Source organism: Cervus elaphus, chromosome 2 (genome assembly GCF_910594005.1).
Source record: "Cervus elaphus chromosome 2, mCerEla1.1, whole genome shotgun sequence".
NCBI lineage: Eukaryota > Metazoa > Chordata > Mammalia > Artiodactyla > Cervidae > Cervus > Cervus elaphus.
This window is the reverse complement of record NC_057816.1, coordinates 3639667-3665303: the sequence shown is the minus strand read 5'-3', so window position 1 is coordinate 3665303 and position 25637 is coordinate 3639667. Positions and strand designations below refer to the sequence as shown.

Here is a 25637-nt window from a genome sequence, read left to right as displayed (position 1 = left end):
CCCGCTTCTGTGCTGTGGCTTTTGGATGTCTGCCTGATGCGGCCCTGGGTGTCACAGGGACCGTGGTGGGGCGCCCGGGGCTCTCCCCTTGTGGCTCCATGACTCTCAGAAGAGGCCATTAGATAAATCGCAAGTGCTTGTCCGCATCTGCGGTGCTGTTCTTAACTTGAAGACAAACTGATGTCTCCCAGCGCCCAGAGGGCTGTCAGACACTGTTCTGCTCTGCACGGTCTCAGACACTTGACTTTGCTGTGCATAGAGGGCCCTTAGTTCCCCAGCCAGGGATCGAATCCGTGTCCCCTGCAGTGGAAGCACAGTCCTAGCCACTGGACTGCCAGGGGAGTCCCATCCTGGGTCGTCTCCCCTCCTGAAACAGACATGTTTGATCAGAACCGGGACCTGGGGGCCAGTCAGCGACACCCCACCCGATGGAGCTACTGCAGTTTCAGCAAGGATTTCTGGCAGCTTTACGAGAAATCAGCCTTCTGTCGTGAAGTTTTTCTGATAAGTGCACATAAGTGTACACACAGGCAAACGGTTGACTTGAAAGCGAAAGAGGCACTTTTGCCCTCAGTCGTCCTCCCCAGCGGAGGGAAAGAAGGGTCCGAGTGTGTGCGCTCTGCCGGAGATTGCCGGCAATGAAGGGGTTTTGAACAAGTGTCTCCTGAGATGAAGGGTCACCCTGTCTCCCAGCCCCGCGGGTTTCCCGGCTTCCCAGCCCCTGGGCATCATCTGCCCTCCTCACCACACTGCCCCCAGCCCTGCTTCTGGGCGCACACAGCTATGGGTGCCCATCCCAGGGTCCTTACGCCCTCTAGACTCTTCCCTTGGGGAGTAGGGGTTGACAGTCCCTCCTCCGTCTTACTCTCCCCACTGGCTCCCACCTGCTCCCCTTCCTCCTTGGCACCCCACAGTCATCCCGAAACCACACTGCGGAGTGGAGGCCCCTGGGCCCCACCCTCTCCCTCGGAGCACCTTGGCCTCGCCTCTCCCCCTCTCTGGCCCCTCCCCGTCCCTTTCTCAGGGTCCCGGGGCTGACCCTGCTGTGCAAGGCGGCGGGTCACAGGTTCCTGGGATTAGTTCGTGGGCACCGCGGGGCCAGCCTGCCCACCACAGACCTCAGACTCGGCGCCCCACCTGAGAGGCGTGTGCCCGTTTCTGCGCCTGGCACCACAGTGCAGTGGGCAGCCCTCGGGCCCCACCCAGGCCCCCTCCCTGGGGCGCGCTCTCCCGTGGAACAGCAGCGGCTCCCTGGACAGCGCCTCCGCCTCCCCCGGCACAGCCTCGCCCCGCTCAGGACAGCCCGGGCCCAGCCCTCCTACAGACCCGGCTCTGTGTTCTTAGAGACCGCAGGCTCTCCACACGTTTCTCAGTTGTGTATTTTTATTTCCATGATAACTACTCTGAGTCATCTTGCTGGCTGCTCCTAGCCACAGGATTTCTGTGTGCATTGCATTTTGGAACCAAGACAGGCAAGCCTGACGCAGGGTAGCACGTGCTTAGCAAAAGTGACCAGTCACCCTCCATCTGCTGAAAGGCAAACCTCTTTTACGAGAACTTGCAACTGAAAACCATTTGCATCACAGAAGCCCTCAGCTCCCTAAGTGACAGTGAAGACTGGCAAGAGTCCCACGTGGGTGCCAACCACGTTCGTCGTCACAGGGGGAAGGGGCCAGGTCAGTGTGTGAGCAGGGTGCCCATCAAGTGAAGGCCGACACGGAAAAGCGTGGGCCACGCGCCCCGTCCCACGCCTGCCTGGTGACAGTCTAGACACAGGCGATGATTTTGTTTCAGCACGTGTTGTTCCGTGGGACAGAAGTTCTGTTTGGGGAGATGACAGAGTTCTCAAGACAGATGGGGTGATGTGGATGACACTGGGTGAAAAGGGTGAATATTCTGTTGTGTATTACTGTACTACAGTTTTAAAAATCCTATTTCACATTAACCATTTAGTTACATTATTAATCTAAATTGTTTTTCAAGCTTCTCTCTAATTTGAATTTTGTAGGCCTTTTATAAGTTAGGAGGGCTAGAAGCATAAATTTGTATCTGGCTTATGTATGCATCAAAGCAACATTGTTGTAAATAAAAACATGCCCACCTCTGGGAGTCTGGGTCCCCATTACGCCTTCCAGAGGGGTTTCCGGCTGGAGAAACCCCTCTGCAGGGCCCCCAGGTCCTGGGTCCTGGTCCCAGCTTTGTGAGGAACAGAAGGGGCACCCAGCCCCAGGCAGCAGCTTCTTTAAACGCCCACCCCGGTGCCGGGGGGCCTGAGACCCGGCTCTGACACCCAGTGTGATGTGGCCTCGCCCAGCGCCCCCGACCCGCAGTGGACTGCTGCTGCCGTGGCGTTGTCCTTCCCGCGCTTCCCCTTCCCTGCGGCCTCCAGAGCTGGCGAGGCTCACCGCGTGCTCGCTGAGCAGGGGAGTCAGTCGGCTGTGATGATAAAAGGCCAGGCCCAGCTGCCCAGCGCGGGAGGCCTCTCCGCCCATGGGTCCTGCGGTGATGGAGACCCAGCAGGCACCCCTTGCACCGCCTGGCCCCAACAGAGTCCAGCCAAGGACCCCAGGGAGGCCCCCACCCCCTGAATTGCCGCCGGCCGCCCCAAGGGTCCCCTCCCCAGGCAGGGTTGAAGGCACGTGCAGAAGAGCACACACGTCTTGGGTCTGAGTGCTGTGAAATGTGTGGTCTGCTCACACATCCACCCACACACCCAAGACTTCACTCGGTCGGTTCTCAGCAAAGGGCCGACAGCTCAGATGGGGTGGGGGTGGTGCCCACTTGCTCACCTCAAGCTGGCGACCCCCCGCTGGAGCCCCAGCTCCCTGTCTCCCTGACGGCAACCCCCCCCCCCCCCCAGCCAGTTGCTGCAGGGTCCACGGAGACAAGTGGTGATGAGTGGCTGGGAGTTATCAGCATGTGGTTAAGGTCACAGTGTCATTATGGTAATTATTCCCGAGTGACTGTGTGTGTTTCACATGACTTGCCTTTATACCAACTTGTCTCAGTATAAAACTCAGATCACACAGTCATTCCCCGAGGTCCTTGGAGGCATCAGATGATGCCTGGGGAGCCGGCCACAGTGCCTCTCACCGAGAGACACGTGACCCAGGCCCCAAGTCCTCTTGCAAGAAAGCAGAGTCCGCTATCCTCTGGTCGCACCGATGTCATCTGCAGCCCAGACCGTAAGCCAGAGAACTGTGGAAATACAGGTGAACGTAAGTAGGAGGACGATATGGGCTTCCCAAGTGACGCAGTGGTAAAAAATCCGTCTGCCAGTGCAGGGGACACAAGAGACTTGGGTCAGATCCCTGGGTCGGGAGGATCCCCTGGAAAAGGAAACAGCAGTCCACCCCAGTATTCTTGCCAGAAAAAATTCCTTTGACAGAGGAGCATGGTGGGCTACAGCCCCGCAGGGTTGCAAAGAGTCGGACACGACGGAACACGGGGAAAGAGAGAAATGGACAAAACTAGAGACTGACTCCTGCTTCTCACACGACGGGGGGCCTTGTAGAGGCCAAGGATAACAGAATTAGTAAGAGCGAGGTAATGGGGACGAAGAGAGCAGCACCACTGAGAGGCATAGCGTCCCCCGGCGCCAACGGCCCGGGTTCGCGTCCCGGCTCTGCTGCTTAGCGGCTCCACGGTGCTGAGAAAGTGAGCTCACCTGCAAGACGGATTCTTACACGACTGGGTGCTGGGGGCTTCTGTCAGTAGTTCAGAGAGCACAGGGCGGGTGCAGGGGCACCTGTGCAGTCTCGGGACCACACGCGCGTTTGTGTAGCAGACAGCAGAGCCAGGAGCAGCTAGCGCCCCTGAGTGTCCGAATCAGCTTGTTCCACCTGCGTTCCGTCACACGTGCTGACACTTCTTTTTACAATTCTTGAAGACACTTTGGATTTTCTGATGCCCTGAAAAGCATCCTAGTGATCAAACGGGAATTTAGAACATAAAGATGGTGTGTCAAATCAGTGAGGGGAAAAAAATCCAGTCACTGGGGTTAGGACAACTGGGAAAGATCGTTGCATCCTTACCTTTCTCCTGCTACCAGGTGCAGACAAAATTTGGATTTTTTTTTTTTTTTAAATAATGAAGAACCCTAGGAGAATTTATCATCCTGAAGAACAAGAGGGCTGTAAAATAAAAGACTGACCAATTGATCAATTCGACAGCTTAAAAAACTAAAAATGTCAACTTGTCAAAAATTATGATGAGAAACTGCCTGCCAATGCAGGGGACGCAGGTTCAATCCCTGGTCCGGGTAGATCCCACACGCCACAGGACAACTAAGCCCCCATGCTGCAACCACTGAGCCCACCCTCCCTAGAGCCCAGGCCCCGCAATGAGAGAAGCCACTGCCACGAGAGGCCTGCCCACTGCAACTGGAGAGGAGCCCCTATTGCCCCGGCTAGGGAAAGGCTGGGCCCAGCAGCAGAGACCCAGGGCAGCCAAGATAATAATATATATACACACATATATATATTCTTTAGTCGCTAAGTCGTGTCCAACTCTTTTGCAACCCCATGGACTGTAGCCTGCCAGGTTCCTCTGTCCGTGGGATTTCCCAGGCAAGAAGACTAGGGCGGGTTGCCATTTCCTCCTCCAGGGAATCTTCCCAACCCAGAGTTTGAACCCAAGTCTCCTGCATTGCAGGCAGATTCTTTTACCACGGAGCCACAGAGAAGCCTGAAATAATACATATTATAAGTTTAAAGACACGGCCACTTGTCTTTAAAGGAAATGAATCTTTAAAAGCTAAAGGAAGTGAGGTCTAGGGTGAAGAGCCTGCCCAGCGTCATTCACTCATCACTCGTCAGCAAGTGTGGTGAGTACCCAGTGCGTGTGGTGTAGATGTTACCAGGACGGGAGCCGCTTCTGTCCCAGCGGGAGAGACGCTGTGCCCACAGCCACCCCCCCCCCCCGCCCCCGGAGGGGGACACTGAGCTGCCTCCGACACCCGCTGGGTCCCCGAAGCTGAGCTCTGAGTCCTTATAACTCAGCATCCAGTGTCTGGACTCACGCAGGGGATGAGGCCTCGCAGAGGAAGGGGTCGCACCTTTGCCTGCAGGCACTTACTTCTCACTGGTATTGAACTCTCAACCCTGAATTTCTTGTGAGTAAATCTGGGGGTACTCTGCCTTCCCCTGGGGCTTCCAGGGGATGAGGTCATCGAGAAGTTAGAGCTGATTTATTATCACCCTGGCACAGTGACCGCCTTAGGCCCTGGGGAGGAAAGAGAGGACTCGGATGAATAAAACATGGTGCTGATGCTAAGACAAACAGAAACAATTACAGGTGGAGAAACTGAAGTCCTTCCTGAGAGTCAAAGTGGTCTGCCGAGTCGCAAGGCAGAGACAGGACGAGAACCCGAGCCTCCTGACGCCAAGGCCGCTGCAGTATCCAGGACATCCAACTGTGTTTCAGGCAAGGGGCCTTTGGAGCTGGGTTTCCTACGATTAATAGGAGTTTGCCAGAGGGTGCGTGGTATAGGCACAAGACAGCGAGTGCCAAGGCCAGGAGGCAAGAAATTGGAGGGCTTGTTCAGGAGGCAGCAAGTAGGTGAGTGGGGCTGGTTCCAGGCAGGTTCAGGAAAGTTACAAGAGAAAAAAACATGTGCTGACAGGAATTGTCCCTCAGGAGGAAGGTGGCACTGGTTAAGGCTATATGGCGGCTTTGCATCTTGTTTTCGTCTCACAGAACCTTGAACTGTATCAAGGGAGGTGGTTTTCCCCTTTGACAGGGAAGGAAATGAGGGTGCAGAGGAGCTTGGTGATCAGCATGAGGTCTCAAGGCAGGAGGCAGAGAAGTGAGGTCTCCCATCACTCTGCCAGGCCAACTGAGTCAGCCCGGCCCAGAACTTTCTAGTCCCCACACAGGCCCGGGAAGAGTGGCCCAGCTTGGGGTGGGAAGCAGAGCCAGGGGCTCCTGGGGAAGGCTGTGCCGTCTTCACCGCAGGGCGGGAGTGACCCCAAAAGTTAAAATAAGGCTGTGTGCTCCAAAAATACTCTACTCAAAACACTGCAGTGCTGGAAATAGGCCCATCTGCTGGCCTCCCGCCCGGGGACCAGGGCAGAGCAGGAGAGCCACACTTCTGTCACCACCCCTTTTTATTTGAGGCGATCAGGCCCTTGCCACCTGGAGCTGCCTCCGTCCACGGAACGCTTGCTGGGGGGAGTCCGGGCACAGACGCAGGGGCGGTCGGTCACCCACTGTCATGGTCTTCCTGTTCCTGGCCCTGCTCCTGACATCAGGGCACAGCAGGGGGCCTGGGGGTGGGGGGCAGGTCAGGGCGGGCTCCCGGGACTGTGGGGACACGGGCAGTGGACGCGGACAAGGTCACGAGTCCCGCCCGCATCGGTGCACCAGGACGTCACTTACTCAGGACTGCCCCGGGCTTAGCCAGACAGACCCCAGCAGCCTCTGATCTACCAACCTCCGACCTGGCCCCCTTTAACTTCACCGCCTCAGCTCCAAGCCGCCTTTTTCTTCTTAAACCCCATCGCAAGGCCCTGACCTCAGCTGCTCCTCCCAAAGCGAACAGGCAGGCTGGCAGGAACCTGGGGGGTTACCCGGGGCCCTTCTCAGCAGGCCTGTGACCGCCGTCCCCTACGTCATCCCCCTCCGGCACCCACCCCCGCTTCCCCCCAGCCTGGCTCAGACCCTCTCAGCCTCTCTTCTGGGACAGACTTCCTCCCCAGCTCCCTGCCCCCGCCAGGGTCTCCCGTGCTGCAGGCCCGTCTCCACACCCCCCAGGGCCTGAGATCCAACCTGATCGTGAGCTTACACACCCACTTCGTGTTTCTGTCTTCACAGCGGGTTTCCCAAGCGTCAGTAATTCCAGGGCCAGCTTGGCAGTTTGGGGGCGGGGGCGCCGCACAGGCGCGCTCTGGTTGCAGCGAGCGGTGACTGCTCTCGTTGCAGAGCGTAGCTCAGTAGCTGGGGCGCACGGGTCAGACGTCTGGTGGCAGGTGGGATCTTCCCACACCAGGGATCGAACCCGCCGCCCCTACACTGGCGGGTGGATTCTCCATCACTGGACACCAGGGAAGCCCCCAGCTGGCAATTTCTGTCTTTGCTCTGTGCCACCTGTTCTTTTACTTTCTTATCTTTTCCTCCAAAGTGACTCTGTTTCCTCACCGAATTTTAAATGAAAAGGAACATAATTTCTCCATCACAAAAGGCAAGCAGTACATGGCAGACATGGCGGGGGGGGCCCTCAGTATCTGTTCATACCTCCTCACTTTACACTGCAGCCCTAACTGTTCACTCCCGGGATCCAGACTGTATTTCCCAACCTGACTTGTAGCAAGGTATGGCCACTCAGCCGAAGTTCCACAGATGGGCAGAAGTGGTGATTGGAACTTGCTAGAAGTATTTTTTTAAAAAGGGGAATGTGCATTCCCTTCTTCCTTCCTTCAAGCTGGAATGCAGACATGATAGATGGAGCATGGGCAGCTATATTGCACCATGAGGGAGTACAGTAACAAGAGAGAAAAAGGCTGGGTTCCTGGCGGTCATGGAACTTCCCTACCAGCCTTGGAAAGGTCACCTCAGGACTGCATTTGTATGAGAGTAATGCACGGAAACCTCTGTGACTTGGGGATTTCAGATGTTTGCCATAAACCTAATACCGGCTAAAACAGGGCATTAACTTGGAGTAAGCAGAAGGTGACTATAACAATGAGTGCAGTGAAAAACAACATTCTAAAACTGTTGATAGATGGAGCCACCCTTCAAGGCTCTGAACCCAGGAGCTGCTCTTTTTGTTAAAAAAAAAAAAAAAGAATTAAAAAAAGGAATTCGTCATCATGACCTTGAAACTAAATCTCAGTTTGTTCAGGACTGCTGGATAACTGGAAGGAGAACATCTTGGTCACCTTGTGACTTATGCCGTTTAGCACCAGGTCACTTCCCTCACTGCTGCCTGAAATCATCCCACTGGACACACCCCGGGGGCTGACGGCACAGCTCGAGGGAATGAAGCCTATTGACCCTTCTGCTCCCAGCCTAAACCAGCCTTCCATTCCCTCCCCCGGGGCTCACAGGCTCCGCCATAACCAGCAGCCACAGATGATGTTTATCACCCTCTGGAATTCCATTTCCTGCTGCCTTGCTCAACACCCAGGCTCCACCCAGATATCACCCGGGTCAGCCTTTAGTAGACGTTTCTCAAGCACCCACTGCCTGTGGCTCCAAGCACAGACTCCAGACCCAGACAGCCAGGCCTTGTCCCTGCTGGCTGGGTGACCTGGGCATGTTACACAGCTCCTCCCTGCCTCAGTCCTGCTCATCTGTAAGATGGGCATAAAGAGTTAGACCGATCAGTGCATGTCACGTGTTTGGAACAGAGCCAGCACTCACACACCCGCCTTGGACACATTAGCTGCTGTTGTTACACGTCAAGCGAGGGGGCTGCAGCAATGAGCAGCCAGGCAAGGATTCCACCCTCCTGGGGAGGCAGGGTCCCCTTCTAGAGGCCCCACAGACACAGCGTCAGCCCTGCTGGCAGCACGCCTCACCCTCTGTGTTGAGTGTGTCCCCCCGTGATGGGGGCTGGATGGTGGTGGACCGATAGGGGCCTGCCTTCCTCACTGAACCAGGGGCGTGCGGCGGCAGGAACTTCAGCTCACGTTCGCCTCTGAGCGCCTGGCTGAGCGGGAGCCCGCACACAGCGGGAGCCGCAGGAAGTAGTATCCAGAGAGGAGCGAGCTTGCGAGCGCCAGATGGGTGAAGACGGGCGGGGCGGGGGCTGAGGGCAAGGCGGCCCTCCCAGCCCAGGGCTCTGCCCCGGCCCAGCACTGTTCCTTCTGCACCTGCACAGAAGGCTTTGAGTGGCTTCTTCAGAATTTTATTTATTTACTTATTTTTGACAGAGCTGGGTCTTCACTGCTGCACGCGGGCTTTCTCTCTCGTGGTGGACGGGGGCTGCTCTCTAGTTGAGGCTCACGGGCTTCTCATTGCGGTGGCTTCTCCGCTTGCAGAGCGCAGGCCCTAGGTGCACAGGCTTCAGCAGTTGTGGCTTCCAGCCTAAGTTGCCCCGTGGCATGTGGAACCCTCCAAGACCAGGGATCGTAACTGTGTCCCCTGCGTTGGCAGGCGGATTCTTAACCACTGGACCACCAGGAATGTCCCCTAAGTGGCTTTCTTCCTGGCCCAGGCAGCCTCAGTGACACGCATTTGTGCACACACTCAGGTGGAGAAAACGTCAGCTGTGTAGACCCTGGGCTGGGAAGTCATCAAACTGGGTTTGAATCCAGACTGTCCTGTTGGGTTGCGGTGTGGCCCTGGACAAGTTGACCCCAGCTCTCTGAGCCTCGATCTTTCTCACTAAGAAACTGGCTGTCGACGCCGTGATCTATTCCTGTGTAACGGATGGCCGCAACACGTGGTGGCTCAAAACACCAGCCGTGTCCCGTCTCCCGGGGCGCCTGTGGGCTGGGGACCCAGCAGGGCTCACGGCTGGTTCTGGACCCAGGCCTCCAGTTTGGGCCTCCTCCTGGTACAGCGGCCCTCGGGCCGCCGAGTCACCTACCGACCTGAGTGGCCCAGGGATCCCGGCCAGCGTGAATCTGCAGCCCACCCAGTTTCAAAGGTGGAAGAGTTAGACCCCACTCCTTGGTTGGGGAAGTGGGAAGGTTCTAGAAGATCGTGTGGAACTGGAGATGTTGTCATAACCATCTTTGGGGAAATGCAGTCGCCCCAGATGATAACACTTAACGCCAGCCTCAGGGGCCAGAGGAGGCTTGTAGGAGGAGAGCACTTGAAACAGAGTAGACGCTCCACGAGCAGTCTCGGCGGTGACTACAGCCGTGACGGATGGGCTTCCAAGGTCTGTCCGCTCCTGCCCTCCCCTTCCTTGGTCAGCTTACACCCTGTTCATAATTCACAAGAATCAACTCCCAGGAGACAGCTGGAAAAAGTAAGGACCTGTCGGCTCACTTGGAGTGGCCATCTGCCAGACACGGGGCCCGGGGCCCAGGCCCGGTGAACCTCGGCGGCACCGCCTGGGAGCTGAGCACTTGCAAGGGCATTGTCCGTCGTGCACGTGGCGGCCACACATGCCCACCCAGAGGGCTCCGCCTCCATCATCCGTCAGCGTGAGGCAGGCCCCCGTAGACGAGCCCCTTGCGGGTCCTGAGGGCCTTGTGGCTTGGTCTCCTCCCCTCCAGCACAGCAGCGCTGAGTTAACAATTTCTGCTCACGGGGAACTGTGCACAGTTGGGCCCAGAGTGTGTACTTATTGGTCAGTCTTCCTATCATCCCTCTCGCCAGCGCTCTTTGTTACCAGACTCAGGTTTAGCTGCTCATCGCTCAAGAGTCCAATACTGAGAGGCAAGAGCTGGGAAGAACAGACAGTTTTATTGAGGAAGCCAGGAGTCCTGGGGAGAAGGTCGACTCATGACCCACAGAACCAGCTCCTCCCTCCCCAGATTTTGCTTAGAAATTTCAGAGGGAAATGAGGAAAAGGGGAGCGGTGGGGCGGCATGTGAGACCAGCTCATGGACATTCTTCTGACTGGTTGATAGTGAGGTAATTGGGAGTCAGCATCATGAACCCTCTGGTTCCAGCCAGTCTGGGGTCTCCGTGCTCGTGGGCAGCACACATTTAATTTCTCCCACCTGGTGTGGGTTCCAGTATCTGCAAAGCAGCTCAGTGACCATGGCTCAGAATATTACCTACAGCCCTGGAGGAGGAACTAAAGGTCCTTGACTTTGTACAATGGCTAAGTTATCATTATTTTGCCTTGTTTGACTATTTTCCTTTGTTTCTGCATTTTCTCATTTCTCTGATTAAGTTAAATTTATTCTTTGGAACTCAGGGAAGGCCTTGGAAGCTAAAGCTTTTCTACCAACAAAAGGCAATCAGACCATGACCTTTCATGGTCTGATTGGACCATGAAAGTGGACCCTAGCCTGGGGACCCTTCCGTGATCCCCCCCTCTACTGTGTTCCAAGTAAATTTACATCCGCCTGTGACCTTCAAAGGGAACCTTGTTTGGAAGTGGGGTCTTTGCAGATGTGATCAGACCAAGATGAGGTCTGATCGAACTTCCCAGGTGGTCCAATGGTTCAGAATCCTCCTGCCAATGCAGGGGAATAACAGGCTCAATCCCTGGTCCAGGGAGAGTCCACATGCCATGGGGTGACTAAGCCCGTGTGCCACAGTACTGAAGCTGAGCACCTAGAGCCCACGCTCCGCAACAGGAGAAGCACCACAACGAGAAGCCCACGAACCGCAACCAAGAGCGGCCCCTGCTCACCGCGACGAGAGAAAGCCCGCGCAGCAACGAAGACCCAGTGCAGCCAAAAATAAACATTTTTTTAAAAGATGAGGTCATATTGCAGTGAGGCTACCGGTGTCCCTCTAAGAAGAGGAAATCTGGACAGAGGGACACACAAGAAGAATGCCGAATGAGGACAGAGGCAGAGGTTGGAGGTTTGCAGCTACAAGCCTGGAGACATTAGGGATTTTCTGCAACCGCCTGAAGCTAGAGAGGGGCTTGGGGCAGACTCTTTCCCCACAGACGCCAGAAGAAAGCAGCCCTGCCGACCGCAGACTGTGTGAGAATATGTTTCTTTAACCCGTGTGGGGGCCATTTGTTATAACAGCTGCGGGTCACACACATCACACTCTGCACTCGCAGCTACACCCACCCCCATGCCCCTCTAGTTCTTCCCACACTCAGCCTGGTTCAGGTGGCCCATTCATCTCCCCTCTCTTGACTTGTCAACTGCGGCAGAATCTTTGAAAAGGTTTCTTTTTGAAGAGAGTATGGGGACTTCTCTGGTGGTCTGGTGGTTGAGAACCCACCTTCCAATGCAGGGATGCGGGTGCAATTCCCAGTCAGGAGCATCCCACATGCCACGGGGCTACAGAGCCCAAGGGTCGCAACAGAAGATCCCACAGGCTACAGCGAAGATCCCTGGAGCCACAGCGAAGACCCAACACAGCCAAACAAATTCATTAATTAAATAATTCTTTTTTAAGGACGTGTGACTACGCCCAATAGCCAAGACACAGAAGCAGCCTAAGTGTCCGTGGACAGATGGATAAAGAAGTGGTACATGTACACAATGGTGCACTGCTCAGTCATAAAGAAGAACGGAATAATGCCATCTGCAGCACCACGGGTGGGCCTGCGGATTATTACACTAGAATCTAGAGGTGCTCGGGCTACAACGAAGGAGGAGAAAGACACACACGTCACTCACGTGTGGAGTCTAAAACACGACACAAGTGAGCTTATCTACAAAACAGAACCAGACTCACAGAGAACGGGCTTGTGGTTGCCGAGGGGGAGGAGGGCGGAGGAGGGCTGGAGTGGGAGTCTGGGGTTAGCAGGAAGGTCTTACTGGGAAGCACAGGGGACTGGGAACCGCATCCTACGATAAAGCATCGTGGAAAAGAATATGAGCAAGTGTGTATATATATAGAGAGAGAGAGAATCTCTTTGCTATACAGCAGAAATTAACAGTGTTGCAAATCCACTACACCTCAATAAGATCAATTTCAAAAAATTAATTTACAATATTAAAAGTGTAATTTTTAATTTTATTAATACTATACCAAGCATGAATATTTCCAAATATGACTGCCCCGCCCACCTTCTCATCGACACAGGTCACAGCTGCACTTGTTATGCGTCATTTCAGGGAATGGGAATCAGGGAGAGGACTCTGCTTAAGTGGGTGGTGCGGGGAGCTGTGGGAACAGCCCCCGAGGCCCCCCAACCCCTCGGCCTGTGTCTCTCACGCTGCCTCCCTCCCCAGCCCCACCCCCACCCCCAGCCACCCGGGCAGGGGGGCCTCGATTCCCCCGGACACCGTCCACAGTCCCGTCAGCCAGAATCCCTGCCAGCTCGACCTGGTGGGTCAGGACCGAGGGCTCTGAGCCTCCCGCCTGCCTTACAGTCGTGGTGAAACACGCATGGCACAGAATTCGCCTTCCTAACTCAGCGCACAGCTCAGGAAGTCAGCACATGCGCATTGATGTCCAGCATCACCGCCGTCATCTCGGAACCTTCCATCCTCCCAAACTGGCGCTCTGTCCCCCTGAGACACTCGCTCCCCGTCCCCTCCCCCGGTCCCCGCCACCCTCTGTCTCTCCCTATGGATCTGGTGCCTCTGGGGACCTCGTAGGGGTGGGATTCTACAGGATTTGTGCCTTCCTGCCTGGATTCTTTCTTTCAGTACCGGGTCCTCCTGGTTCATCCGTATCGTAGCCTGTGTACGAATTCCAATGCCCATTACTCAGCCATAAAAAAGAAAGAATCTGGTCAGTTGTAGTGACGTGGATGATCCCAGAGCCTGTTACATAGGTCAAAGTAAGTCAGAAAGAAAAAAACAAGTATCGTGCGTTAACACACGCATATGGAATCTGGAAAAACAGTGCTGGTGAACCTTTTTGCAGGGGAGGAAAGGAGTGGAGACGCAGACGTGGAGAATGGTCCGGGGGACACAGCAGGGGCAGGAGAAAGAAAAGTGAAAGTGGGGTCACTCAGTCGTGTCCGACTCTTTGTGACCCCATGGACTGTAGCCGACCAGGCTCCTCCATCCATGGGATTTTCCAGGCGAGAGTACTGGAGTGGGTTGCCATTTCCTTCTCCAGGGGACCTTCCCAACCCAGGGATCGAACCCAGGTCTCCCACGTTGCAGGCGGACGCTTTACCATCTGAGCCACCGAGGAAGTAGGGCAAACTGAGAAAGTAGCCTTGACGTGTATATATATACACTGCCTGTGTGTGTGCTGGGTCACTACAGTCGTGTCCAACTTTTTTTATAACGAGCATCCCGTCTTAAAGCCCGTTTCATGCGCCTGAAGTGCAATGTGCCGACCGATCAGCACCTCGCCCCTGCCCCCCTAAATATCCAGCAGGACCCCCAATCACCGTAACAAGCCAGCCATCACCCTGTAGTTCCCTGACACTCCCGAGGGGCACGCCTAACCCCCACAACCACCCAGAATACCCAGGTGTCCCAGATGACGCCGGCCCTTGGGGAGCCCAGGGCTCTTTGTTCCTCGTCCACTCCCCAAGCCTCGAGCCCCTAACACCCCTGTGATGGTCCCCCCTTGCAGATTTCATCCTCAGAAACAAATCGCACGTGTGCAAGGTCACAGGACAGAACGGACCCCACCCTCCACCTCTGCATGGGCTCAGCGGGCCACGCCCCACAGCTTCACCACCATCCTTACCCCTCACCCTCATTTCAGAGACGGAGACTGGGACCGGCCTTCACGGCATGCCTCCCCGGTGCCGCGTACAGAGTGTGTCCCAGCAGACCTTGGGGAGTCGTCATCCCAGTTCACAGCAGGGAAGACCCAGGCTCAGAGAGAGGCAAGGAACTGGCTCTGGGGCACATCCCAGAGCTGTCTGGTGACAAAGCCAGCGAGGACTCCTAACCCTAAGTCAGTACAATGTCCCGTGCCTGTGTGAGGAAGGGCAGAGGCGCTCAGACCACTGCACCCCGCCACACACAGTGGCCGCGGGGCCCCCGTGAGCCGCTGAAACCAGGCTGCTCACCCTGAGCCTGTGAGTCAGCGCTCGGAGTGGGCGGCAGCCCCAGTGTGGCCCGGTCTCTGCCAAGTTCTGCTGTGGCCGCCAGGCTGGCCGCGTGGGCAGGGCGGCCTGTTCCTTTCCGGGGCCAGGAGGTGATTAATGACCGTGCGGTGAGGACGAGCAGGTAGGGCCAGGTGCAGACACTGCAGCCTGGCTAGCTCCTCTGTTTGGCTCATTTCTCGGCAGCTGTCTTCACCCCACTCGGGAGAACCGGCTTTCCTGCCTCGCCCCAGCCTCCTGCCCTCCCGGCTCCGCAAACACCACCTTTGCCCTGGCCCTCCGCCTGGCTCTCCTGCTCCCATTCCTGCCCTTTGGAGCCAGCTGCCCCTGCCTGCTCCTGAGCCTGGCAGTGAAGACCTGATGCCAAGCCCAGCTTCACCTGTCTCCTGACACAAGCCCACTCCTCTGGCCAGACTCCCCCCCCCACCGCCCCCCACCGCTCCTGTCCCCGAAATGTGCCCCGGTGCTCTGCCTCTGAGCGCTTGTCTGTGATCCCCACCACGTCTGCCCTCCTCACCCCACTTCTCCTCCTAGGCTGAGACGGCAGGTCAGGAGTTACCGGAACCTGATTATAACCCTGACTTTGCCAATGTAACAAGCTGTGACACATCGGGCGAGTTCCCGAACCTCTCTCAGCTTCGGTTTCTGCATGTGTAGAATGTCATTCAGTTCAACGCTTATTTACTGAAATCCTCTGTCCTCAGCATCTGGGAACTTGGCAGTGGGGAAAGCACAGTTTTCGCTGCCTATCCTTTTGCGGGCTTCCCTGGTAGCTCAGACAATGAAGAATCTGCCCACCGCGCGGGAGACCCAGGCTCGATCCCTCGGTCAGGAATACCCGCTGGAGGAGGGCATGACAACCCACTCTGGTGTTCTTGCCTGGAGAACCTCATGGACAGAGGAGCCTGGTGGGTTACAGTCCATGATGTCGCAGAGTCGGACACAATGAGCAACTAACACACACACACATCCTGTGGACCTTTAAAATGCTGTATTATAGGCAAAGTTTGGCTAATTAAAAATTTTAAGGAACTTTGGTGATGGTCCAGTCCGCTGAAACTCTGTGCTCCCAACGCGGGGCCCTCCGATCTGATCCTGATCAGGGAACTAGATCCCACAGGCCGCAACAAAGACGGCAGAGCCTGTGTGCCGCAATTAAGACCTGGCGCAGCCAAATAAACAGATATTTCTCTAAAAACACTTTTTAAGATTTTCGGTAATTGTTTTTTGTAGCTATTTTTATTGACGTATAGCTGATTTGCAGTGTATGTTAGTTTTAGGTGTACAGGAAAGTGACTCAATATATGAATATGTGTATATTCTTTTTCAGCTTCTTTTCCCATAAAGGTTATTACGAAATATTGAGTACAGCTCCCTGTTGTTTATCTATTTCATAGCAGTGTGTCTATGTGATTCCCAATAAAAGTTTTATTAAAATAGTAATTACTTGGAGAAGGAAATGGCAACCCACTCCAGTATTCTTGCCGAGGCAACCCCATGGACAGAGGAGCCTGGAGGGCTGCGGTCCACGGGGTCACGGAGAGTCGGACACGAGCTAGTGACTAAGCAACGACAGCGTTTGGTACATATACAGTGTGAGGACACGTAAAATTCCCTCAGGAAGCGACCCACCTCGACTGTTACATCCTGAAGTTGATTAAATTTAGGCATTTATTTTTATGGCATCAAAATATGGGGGATGTTTAAAAGTCTCTTACTTGTTCTCCTTTCCCGGAAGGAATCTCCTGAAGAAGACAAGGACATGGAAGAGAATGCTGCTCTCAAAATCCAGGCAGCCTTCCGGGGCCACTTGGCCAGAGAGGAGGTAAAGAGGATGAAATCGAGGGAGCTTGGAGAGGAGAAAGCAGAGGAGAACGAGTGAGGAGACTGGCTTTACCCCACGGAAATCAAGAAAAGAATCCGAATCCATCAACCTTGTTGTGATTGTCTTTTTTTCTTAGTAAATGAGATTTGATGTAGTGAAATAACATTTCTTGCTGTTGTGAAAAATCTGTTGTAAGCATTTGCTTAATAAACATGCCATTGAACACAGAAAAAATAATAATAATAATTACTAATGAAACCAGTAGAATTTCCCAAGTTCTACTGAATTTGTGAATTCTAGTGAAATTCACAAAGAAAGGCAATGCTAAACAATGCTCAAACTACCACACAATTGCACTCACCTCACACACTAGTAAAGTAATGCTTAAAATTCTCCAAGCCAGGCTTCAGCAACACATGAATCGTGAACTTCCAGATATTCAAGCTGGTTTTAGAAAAGGCAGAAGAACCAGATATCAAATTGCCAACATCCAATGGATCATTGAAAAGGCAAGAGAGTTCCAGAAAAACGTCTATTTCTGCTTTATTGACTATGCCAAAGCCTTTGACTGTGTGGATCACAATAAACTGTGGAAAATTCTGAAAGAGATGGAAATACCAGACCACCTGACCTACTTCTTGAGAAACCTATATGCAGGTCAGGAGGCAAGTTAGTACTGGACATGGAACAACAGACTGGTTCCAAATAGGAAAAGGAGTACGTCAAGGCTGTATATTGTCACCCTGCTTATTTAACTTATATGCCGAGTACATCATGAGAAACACTGGGCTAGAGGAAGCACAAGCTGGAGTCAAGATTGCCGGGAGAAATATCAATAACCTCAGACATGCAGATGACACCACCCTTATGGCAGAAAGTGAAGAAGAACTAAAGAGCCTCTTGATGAAAGTGAAACAGGAGAGTGAAAAAGCTGGGTTAAAACTCAACATTCAGAAAACTAAGATCATGGCATCTGTTCCCATCACTTCATGGCAAATACATGGGGAAACAGTACCTGACTTTATTTTCCTGGGTTCTAAAATCACTGCAGATGGTGATTGCAACAATGAAATTGAAAGACACTTACTCCTTGGAAGGAAAGTTATGACCAACCTAGACAGCATATTAAAAAGCAGAGACATTACTTTGCCAACAAAGGTCTGTCTAGTCAAGGCTATGGTTTTTCCAGTGGTCATGTATGGATGTGAGAGTTGGACTATAAAGAAAGCTGAGCACTGAAGAATTGATGCTTTTGAACTGTGGTGTTGGAGAAGACTCTTGAGAGTCCCTTGGACTGCAAGGAGATCCAACCAGTCCATCCTAAAGGAGATCAGTCCTGGGTGTTCATTGGAAGGACTGATGCTGACGCTGAAACTCTAATACTTTGGCCACCTGATGTGAAGAGCTGACTCATTGGAAAAGACCCTGGTGCTGGGAAAGATTGAAGAGGGAGGAGAAGGGGACGACAGAGGATGAGTTGGCTGGATGGCATCACAGACTTGATGGACACGGGTTTGAGTAGACTCCGGGAGTTGGTGACAGACAGGGAAGCCTGGCGTGCTGCGGTTCATGGGGTCACAAAGAGTCGGACACGACTGAGGGACTGAACTGATCTGAATGAAACCAGCCTTAGAAAAGGGGAAGATCTCTCACTCCAAGGGCTGCTCTGAGGATGAAGGTGGATGACACGTGTCAGGTTCCAGGCCTAGTGTCCAGAAAAGAGGAAGTGCTCACCAAATCGCAGCTTCATCCAAAGTGCTGCGCTCTCAGCTCCTCTCCCAGGCCTTCTTCAGTTAAACCTGACCCCCACCTCCTCCAGGGTCTCATGACCCCTTTGTTTGTCCTAGTTCATCCATCCATCCATCCCACCCACCCATCCATCCATCCATCCATCTCCCCATCCATCCGCCATCAGCCCCCACAGAGCCATCCGCTCGTCAGTCATTTACTGCGTACCCACAGTGTGCTGTGTTCTCTGCCAGGAGGGTAGGACATGATAACAATGCAGCCCTCGTCCTTCCCCTCCTGGGGACAACCGTCGGGTGGGGGAGAGAGGCCATCAAAAAGTACCTACTACGTGGCGTTCCAGCTGCCAGACGGTGTGCAGGGCGAACGTGCCCCACAGAGCCCACGGCGGTGTCACGTGACTTGCAGAAAAGTCACGTGAAGGGTGGGAGGTAAGGTCAGTGGAGAGAGCGTGATGGAACGTTGAGCTTGAAGTTGAGAGCAGGGCAGTCCTGGAGAGGTGACCGAGGACCTCGTAGTCACGTGAGGATCTTGAACTCTGTCCCGAGAAGCAGGCTTGGAGGGTGTCAAGCTCGGAAGGGCAGGTTAAGGTTCTGGTTCGGAGCCCTAAGTCCGGCCGCAGCCTGGACAATGGGCTGGAGGGGGTGGGAGTCGGGGATAGGCGTTGATGGTGCCGGGGGGCCTCTGGAGGGCTGGAGCAGAGACGCCCCAGGCAGGAGAGGGTGCTGGGAGCCGGGGCGGGGCAGGGGCAGCAGGGTCAAGAACAGGATGAGCTCAGAAGATTCCCCCAGCTCTCTTTGTTTTTAGTTTATAAATTTTTTAAATTTTATTTTTTTGGCTACACTGGGTCTTCACTGCTGCACGTGGGCTTTCCCTAGTTGCAGGGAGCGCGGGCTGGCCTCTGGTTGAGGAGCTCGGGCTTCCCCTTGTTGCAGAGCAGGGGCTCTAGATGCTTGGGCTTCAGTAGTTGTGGCGCATGGGTTTAGTTGCCCCAAGGCACGTGGGATCTTCCTGGGCCAGGGATCGATCCCCAGCGCCCTGTGTCGGCAGATGGATTCTTTACCACTGAACCATCAGAGACGTACTGCCCCCCCGACCCCCGCCCACTGACCCCAACTCTTTTCCGTGAAGTTTTTCACCCTGCTGGAAAGTTGGAAGAACCGTTGGCAACCACAGCCCCCGCTTGGACTCAACAATCATGACCATGTTCCCCCCTTTTGCCTTCCTTCAGTAGACAGATAGCGAGACAGGTCGATTTCTTTTCTCTGAACCACTTGGCAGTACGTCACGAGTCCTTCATCTGAATCTCCTGGCTCTACGTCATCTTCCCCCTGAACCACAAGACCAGTATCACACCGGAGAATCAACAGTTTGGCATCTGCTGTCCAGTCTGAGTTCAGATTTCCCCAGTTATTCCAGGAATGTCTATCGGAGTTGGGTTTTATTTGTTTTGAAATCCAGGGACCTGTCGGAAAGTTTTCGGGATTGCATCTGGCTGCATCTCTTTGGCTTTTAAGGAAGCTTCAGGAGGTGGAATGTGCAGGGCTGGGTGAGTCACTAGATGTCGACGTTAGGGGGCAGGGCAGGGAGGAGTCAGGGGCTCTGGCTTGGGCGGCCCGCGTGAGATTCCGGGATGAGGAATTCTAAAATGGGGACAGATGTCCACAGAGGAGCATCTGGCAGGCAGGGGGACTTGCAGGGGTGACCTTGAGGGTCGCGGTGGGACACAGATTGGAGGCTGCCGTAATAAGTGACCACAAACTGGGAGCCTTAAAGCAACCGAGCTTTATTCTGTCACGGTTCAGGAGACCGGAAATCTGAAGTCAAGGTGTCAGCACGGCTGAGCTCCCCCGCGGGCCCAGGGAAGGATCCTTCTTGCATCTTCCAGCCTTTGGTGCTTTCCGGTGACCCTGGGTGAAGGAGTCTTTTGGGCCTAGAAAAGAGAACAACAGTCTCAAAGGCCCCTTGCTGAATCATCTAACTTCGGAGAAAACAAAGCATAACTTTAGTTCCACCCTGAAGACTTATCACCCCCTGCCCAACTACAAATGTCATCTCAACAAAAGAATACTCAAAATATCCCGCCTGATTGACGTTTCCCTTATCGCTTCCACAAACCTCCCTATAAGTATGAAGCCTCCCTGATCCCTCTCGGCGCTCAGCCTGGTCATTAGGCCGACTGTCGCCCCTCCTTGCCTGAATAAAGGTAACCTACTTCTGCTGAGGTCGTCTTTCCTTTTCTGCCTCACTGGAACTGTACCTTGCACTGGGGGTCCCTTGCCTCACAGCTGCACATGGTCTCTGCCCCCTTCTGGCACAAGACCGTCTCCTCTGGGTGTTTTCACATGGTCCTCCTATAAGAACACTGGACTTGGAGCCCACCCTATTCCAGTGTGGCCCCATCTTAACTAATTACATCTGCAGAGACCCTGTTTCCAAATGAGCTCACATTCCGAGGTTCCAGGTGGACCTGAATCTCAGGGGGGACACGATTCAACCCATTCCAGGGACCATCACTGCCTAGTCAGGAGAGGATGAGATGCCCCTGGGGATACAGATGGAGAGGCAGGCTCTGGGTGAAGCCCCATGTGATCCCCATGGTTAAGGGGGTCTCCCTAGGGTGAGGAGCCGGAAACAGGAGCCCAGGGGTTGGCCACAGCGGGGAAAGGGGGTGGGTATGGGGTGGGCAAGGCTGAGCCCTCCAGGTACCGAGTAAGACCCGCACCAAGCTGGGGGCTCTGGGTTCTGGAAAGAGAGCGGTTTCAGGGGAAAACCTGGACGGCCCGGGGTTTTGTTTTTAACTTTCACATGCTGGCCTTGGAGCCTTCTTTGAGGCCAGCAGGGGAAGTGGCTCTGTTTATGCATTGCTCTCTTGCCTGGAAAACCCCATGGATGGAGAAGCCTGGTAGGCTACAGTCCACGGGGTCACAGATTCAGACACAATAGGCGACTTCACTTTCTTTTCTTTCTTTCTTTCTTCTGATGCTGTCAGTTCTCCTCGTGGACGGGAAGCCCCCCCACACCTGCGTTTGTTCACTGTGACGCGCCCAGCCCCCAGGACCCTGCTGGCTGTAACGGGCCCGGGGAGGGGTGTGGAAGGCATGAGAAGTGAGCAGGCGACTGGGGCCGGCCTCCTGGCTACGGCTGCACGTTTGAGGTCCTCAGTGCCGGAGAAGGGGCTCCCGGCTGCGGTTCGCCCCAGTGATCATCACCTTCCTGCTCCATCCCCAGGACGGGGCGGGGGGCACAGACGGGGCCCCCAGGAAGGAGGCCTGCCCTGCCCCTGCCCCTGCCCCCGGCCCCTGAGTGCGGGAGGAAGGAGGAAGCCTGCTTAGTAACCACCGCAGTCGCACGGGGGCAGGGAGAGTGCAGCCAGGGGACCCCTGCGCGTAGGAGGCAGCCGGCGACGCCACGAGGGGGGCGCTGACCGCTCGTCCACCGCTTTCCTCTGGGGAGTGTGGTCTCTGTGTCTGCTCAGCAAGCCCCCAGGCCCCCGAGGGCTCCCTTTGACTCGCCCATAGCAGGGTCTGAAGGTCCCAGGCTGGGCCTCCAGGGCGTCCGGCCTCCTGTCTCTGCACCCCTGGCCCCATGGCCTTCAGCGCCATCCCCAAGCACCCCCCACCCTTGCCCGGAAGCTCAGGAGACCAGATGTCCGTCGTTGACTTCAGACCCCTTCCCCTGAGCCGGCCCCTCGTCCTCCCTGCTGTGGACTCGCTCATGTCTCCTGCGGGGAGGGGCGGATTCCGGAGAACCACGGCGGGACTGCCCTCCTCGTCTTACACCGCAGACAAGCCGGCCGAGCACAGAGAGGCAGAGGCATCTACCCACGGTCACACAGCAAGTGAGGAAGCCAGGATCCGGATCCAGACCTCCGTGCCGTGCTCTGGCCCAGAGACACGGCGCCTCACAGAGCCTGAGGCTTGGGCTGACTGTTGCCACTTGGCACCATCGCGTGGGCTGGAGTGTCACGGGCTGACGGCCGATCTCAAGGGGACCGTGGAAGCCGTCTTGTCCCGGTCTGTGCACCCATTCCGGGCTCCCTGGCTGTCATCTCGGGTCTGGGCTCAGCCTGGGGCCTGTGCTCTGGGCTCCGTGCGCCTGAGCAGAGACAGGCCAAGGGCCGGGGCACTGGGGGGTCTGAAGGCCAGGTGCTTCCAGACCTCCGTGTGGCCGCCAGGGTCCTTGTATTTGCCCAGCAGGCGTCCTCAGGGCCCCGCGCGCTGGCCCTGCCCGCAAGCCTGCCCTTGTCTTCTCCACTTCCCGCCCCAGGCAGGCTTAGCTCAGCCCTGAATCCAGAGAAGTCAGCCCCCAGCTCAGCCTGGCTGGCCGCACCGCAGCGGTGAGGTTTGCTGGTCTGGTTGGGTTTGTTTTCTTGTTTTTATTAGGGGTCCTCATCCTTGTTCTCATGAGATACCACAGCCTGTCATCTCCAGGCAGGTTGCTGCTTGGCCAGTGGGCGGGAGCCCGAGGCTCCGTTCCCACGCCCCCCTGAGCCCCGGGGCACAGCTGTGGGGTGGGGGGAAGCCTGCAGGCGTGGGGAGGGGCGGGGCCTGCTCCTCCCAGCAGCCTGGCTCGGGGGTCCCCTCACTGTCCCGAGGTGGGCAGGAGAGGGGGCCAGAGAAGGGTGGGAGGGAGGAACCCGCTTCTCCGGGAATTCTGGCAAAGCTGAGCCCGCCCCCCCGTTTCTTTGAGAAAAAGGGGTGAAGGGTTTGTAGACACCCGCCTTCGTGAAGGCTCTGCTCCCAGGCTTTGCTCTGCTGCTCCCTCTGCCTGGACCTTCCTCCCCGACTCTCCACAAATGACTAACTCTTACTCATCCTTTCTGTCCCACCTTCCATGCTGCTTCTTCCAGGAAGACCGCCTTGCTTTTCCCGGGCCAAGGGTGGTGCTTCCCCCCCAGGCTCCCTTCCTCTGCACTCCTTCTGCTCCCACAGAAATAAGTTTCCTTGAGGTCTGAGGCCGCGTCCTCTCCCCCGCTGTGTCCTCGACACCTGGCCCCACAGAACGTCATGGGCTTGCAGTGGTTGAGGCAGGAGGTGGCCCAGTGACCTCACCCCTCCCTCCTCTCTCAGCACCAGGTTCATGGCCCCACTGCCTGAGGCTCTGGCCTCCCCCTCCCCACTGGGACCACGGCCAGGAGCTGCCCCGAGACCTCGAGAGGCGAGAGGGGCTACTTGGCAGGGTGACCTCCTGGAAGAGGTGACTCCTCGGCGTGAGAACTCAGTGACGGGGAGACATCAGCCATGAGAGAGGTGAAGCCAGGGTGTTCTGGGAAGAGAGAAACAGCCAGTGCAAAGGCCCAGAGGTGGGAACCAGCCTGGCAGGTTCGAGGACCACAGGGGTGGCCAGCTGCTGGGCGAGCTGTGGATTCCAGCCCAAGTGTGTCAGAAGACGGGGAGGAACCAGCCCTGACTCAGCCTGTGTCACGGTGGGCGGGCTTTCTGGAGCCAGGGTGCCTGTGGAGCTGGGGGACAGGGCTCGAGGCGGATTCACGGTGGTCTCCACCCCGGCAGCCGTCCCTGTCCTGCAGACACTGGCCATCGCTGGAAGATACTCCCAGGAGGCACAGCAAGGAGGAAAGCATCCGTGTGTGTGTGTGTGTGTGTGTGTGTGTGTGTGGTGGGGATGGGGGTAGGCAGGATCACAGCTTCTGGCCCCCAGAGGCAATATCAGTATTGCGTGGTGAGAAATCGGTCAGGGGCGAGAGAAAACCAGTTTTTCTGCCACCCACAGGGATAGATCCCCGGGTGCAAAGAGCTTCCAGCCTTCGGGCAAAGGTGGAGTGTCTTCTATCTTAAGATATTTACATAGAGGTCAAAGTTACATTGTCAACGGGTGTTAAATTGTTTGATGGAAAGGACCCCTCTTCTCCTCTCTTGTTGGCAGTGACTGTCTCGGGACTGGCCATGTGACTGGTGCTGACTTCCCACTCCGGTCCCTGGGGGTCTGATGAGGCGTGCCCACCTGGACCAGGCGCTTGACATTCCCCAGCATCACTTATCCCTGTGTGATCAGCCTGAACCTCAGGCAGGAATGTACAGAAAACAAGCTCGACACCGGACTCCACATCCTGGGCCCTCTGCAAAAGCTGTCCATCCGAAATAGCTCAGTGATATAAGAGAACAGAGAGGAAAGTCTTAATACACTCACGCGGACACCCAGGTCCCGCCGCCCACTGGAGGACTAAAACGCGCCAGGACCGATCACACCTCCCAGCACTCCTTGCTCCCAGCTCCCCGCCACGCCGCCCACCGGGAACCAGGGCTTCACCTTTCTCTCCATCTTCCTGTGCTTCTCCTGCCTTGTCCCTGCTGCTCCGTGGTCTTACCCCCACAGGGGATGGTAAGAGGGAGTGTTCATTAAATTGATGCTAGTCTCCTGTAACAAACTGGACAGCTTCTTCCTTAAAATGGTTTTATTTTTATTTTTCACTGCGCTGGGTCTTCGTCGCTGCAAAGGCTTTCTCTAGTTGCGGCAAGTGGGAACTACTCTCTAGTTGAGGTGCGCGGGCTTATTTGCTCTGCAGGATCTGGGATCTTCCCGGACCAGGGCTGGAATTGTCCAGTCCCCTGCATTGGCAGGTGGATCCTTGACCACTGAGCCACCAAGGAACAGCCCCCCCCCCCAACCACCACCACCTAACTGGACAGCTTGAGACAACAGAAATGTATTCTCTCCTATTCTGAGGGCCCTAGACTTTTTGACCAAGTGTTTCCATCACCAGAAATCCGAAATGAAGGTGTGAGCAGGGTTGGTTCCTTTGCGAGGCTCCGAGAAAGATTTCCTTCCGTGCTGCTCCCGCAGCTTCCTATGGTGGCCAAAACTCCTCGACATTCCTGGGCCTGAGGGCTTCCTTGGCGGCTCAGATGGTAAAGAATCCGCCTGCCAATGCAGGAGTCACGAGAGATCCCTAGGTGGGGAAGATCCCCTGCAAGAGGAAATGGCAACCCATTCCAGCATTCTTGCCTGGAGAATCCCGTGGACAGAGGAGCCTGGTGGGCTACAGTCCATGGGGTTGTAAAAAGTTGGACACAGCTGAGTGATGCACACATGCACATTTTTGGGCCACGGCCACATCCCTATGCCCTCTGCCTCCATCCTCACACATCTTCTCCCTGTGGGTCTGTGTCCTCTCCTCCTTTTATGAGGACACATTCACTCTATGTGGGGCCCACCCTAAATCCTGGACGGTCTCATCGTGACATCCATAACTGGATTACATCTGCCAGGTCAGAGTTTCACGGGGACCAGGGGTGGGACATGGATATTTCTACCCTCCGCCGCATAGAGGAAGGTACTCAAAGTGTACTTAGGGATGGAGGTGCTGATGCAAAAGTCTAGCGGCTGCTCCTGGCATGGCCTCTCCTTTGGGGTGAGACTACATCTTACTCCTCGGGGTCCCCCACTGCCCAGTGGGATGGAGGAGATGAGGTCTGGTCGGGGCTTCCGGCAGCTCACTCAGGTGCCTGAGCAGGTCTGTTCAGACAGGCCTAGTGTGGACTTGGGGGG

General features: G+C 55.5%; 2 long non-coding RNA genes across 3 annotated transcripts; one reads left to right on the top strand and one right to left on the bottom strand.

Annotated features, from left to right (window-relative positions):
• Positions 1-2629: 2629 nt before the first annotated feature.
• Positions 2630-14447, bottom strand: LOC122708134. Its single transcript, XR_006345015.1, has 3 exons — positions 14194-14447; positions 5077-5223; positions 2630-3198 (listed from the first exon to the last, which is right to left on the bottom strand). It is a non-coding gene; the product is annotated as an uncharacterized LOC122708134 (long non-coding RNA).
• Positions 4667-16542, top strand: LOC122708131. 2 transcript variants are annotated; one of them, XR_006345008.1, is made up of 2 exons: positions 4667-4825; positions 16296-16542. It is a non-coding gene; the product is annotated as an uncharacterized LOC122708131 (long non-coding RNA). The 2 variants fall into 2 exon arrangements; XR_006345013.1 differs by lacking the exon at positions 4667-4825 and adding an exon at positions 14581-14681.
• The last annotated feature ends 9095 nt before the right edge of the window (positions 16543-25637 follow it).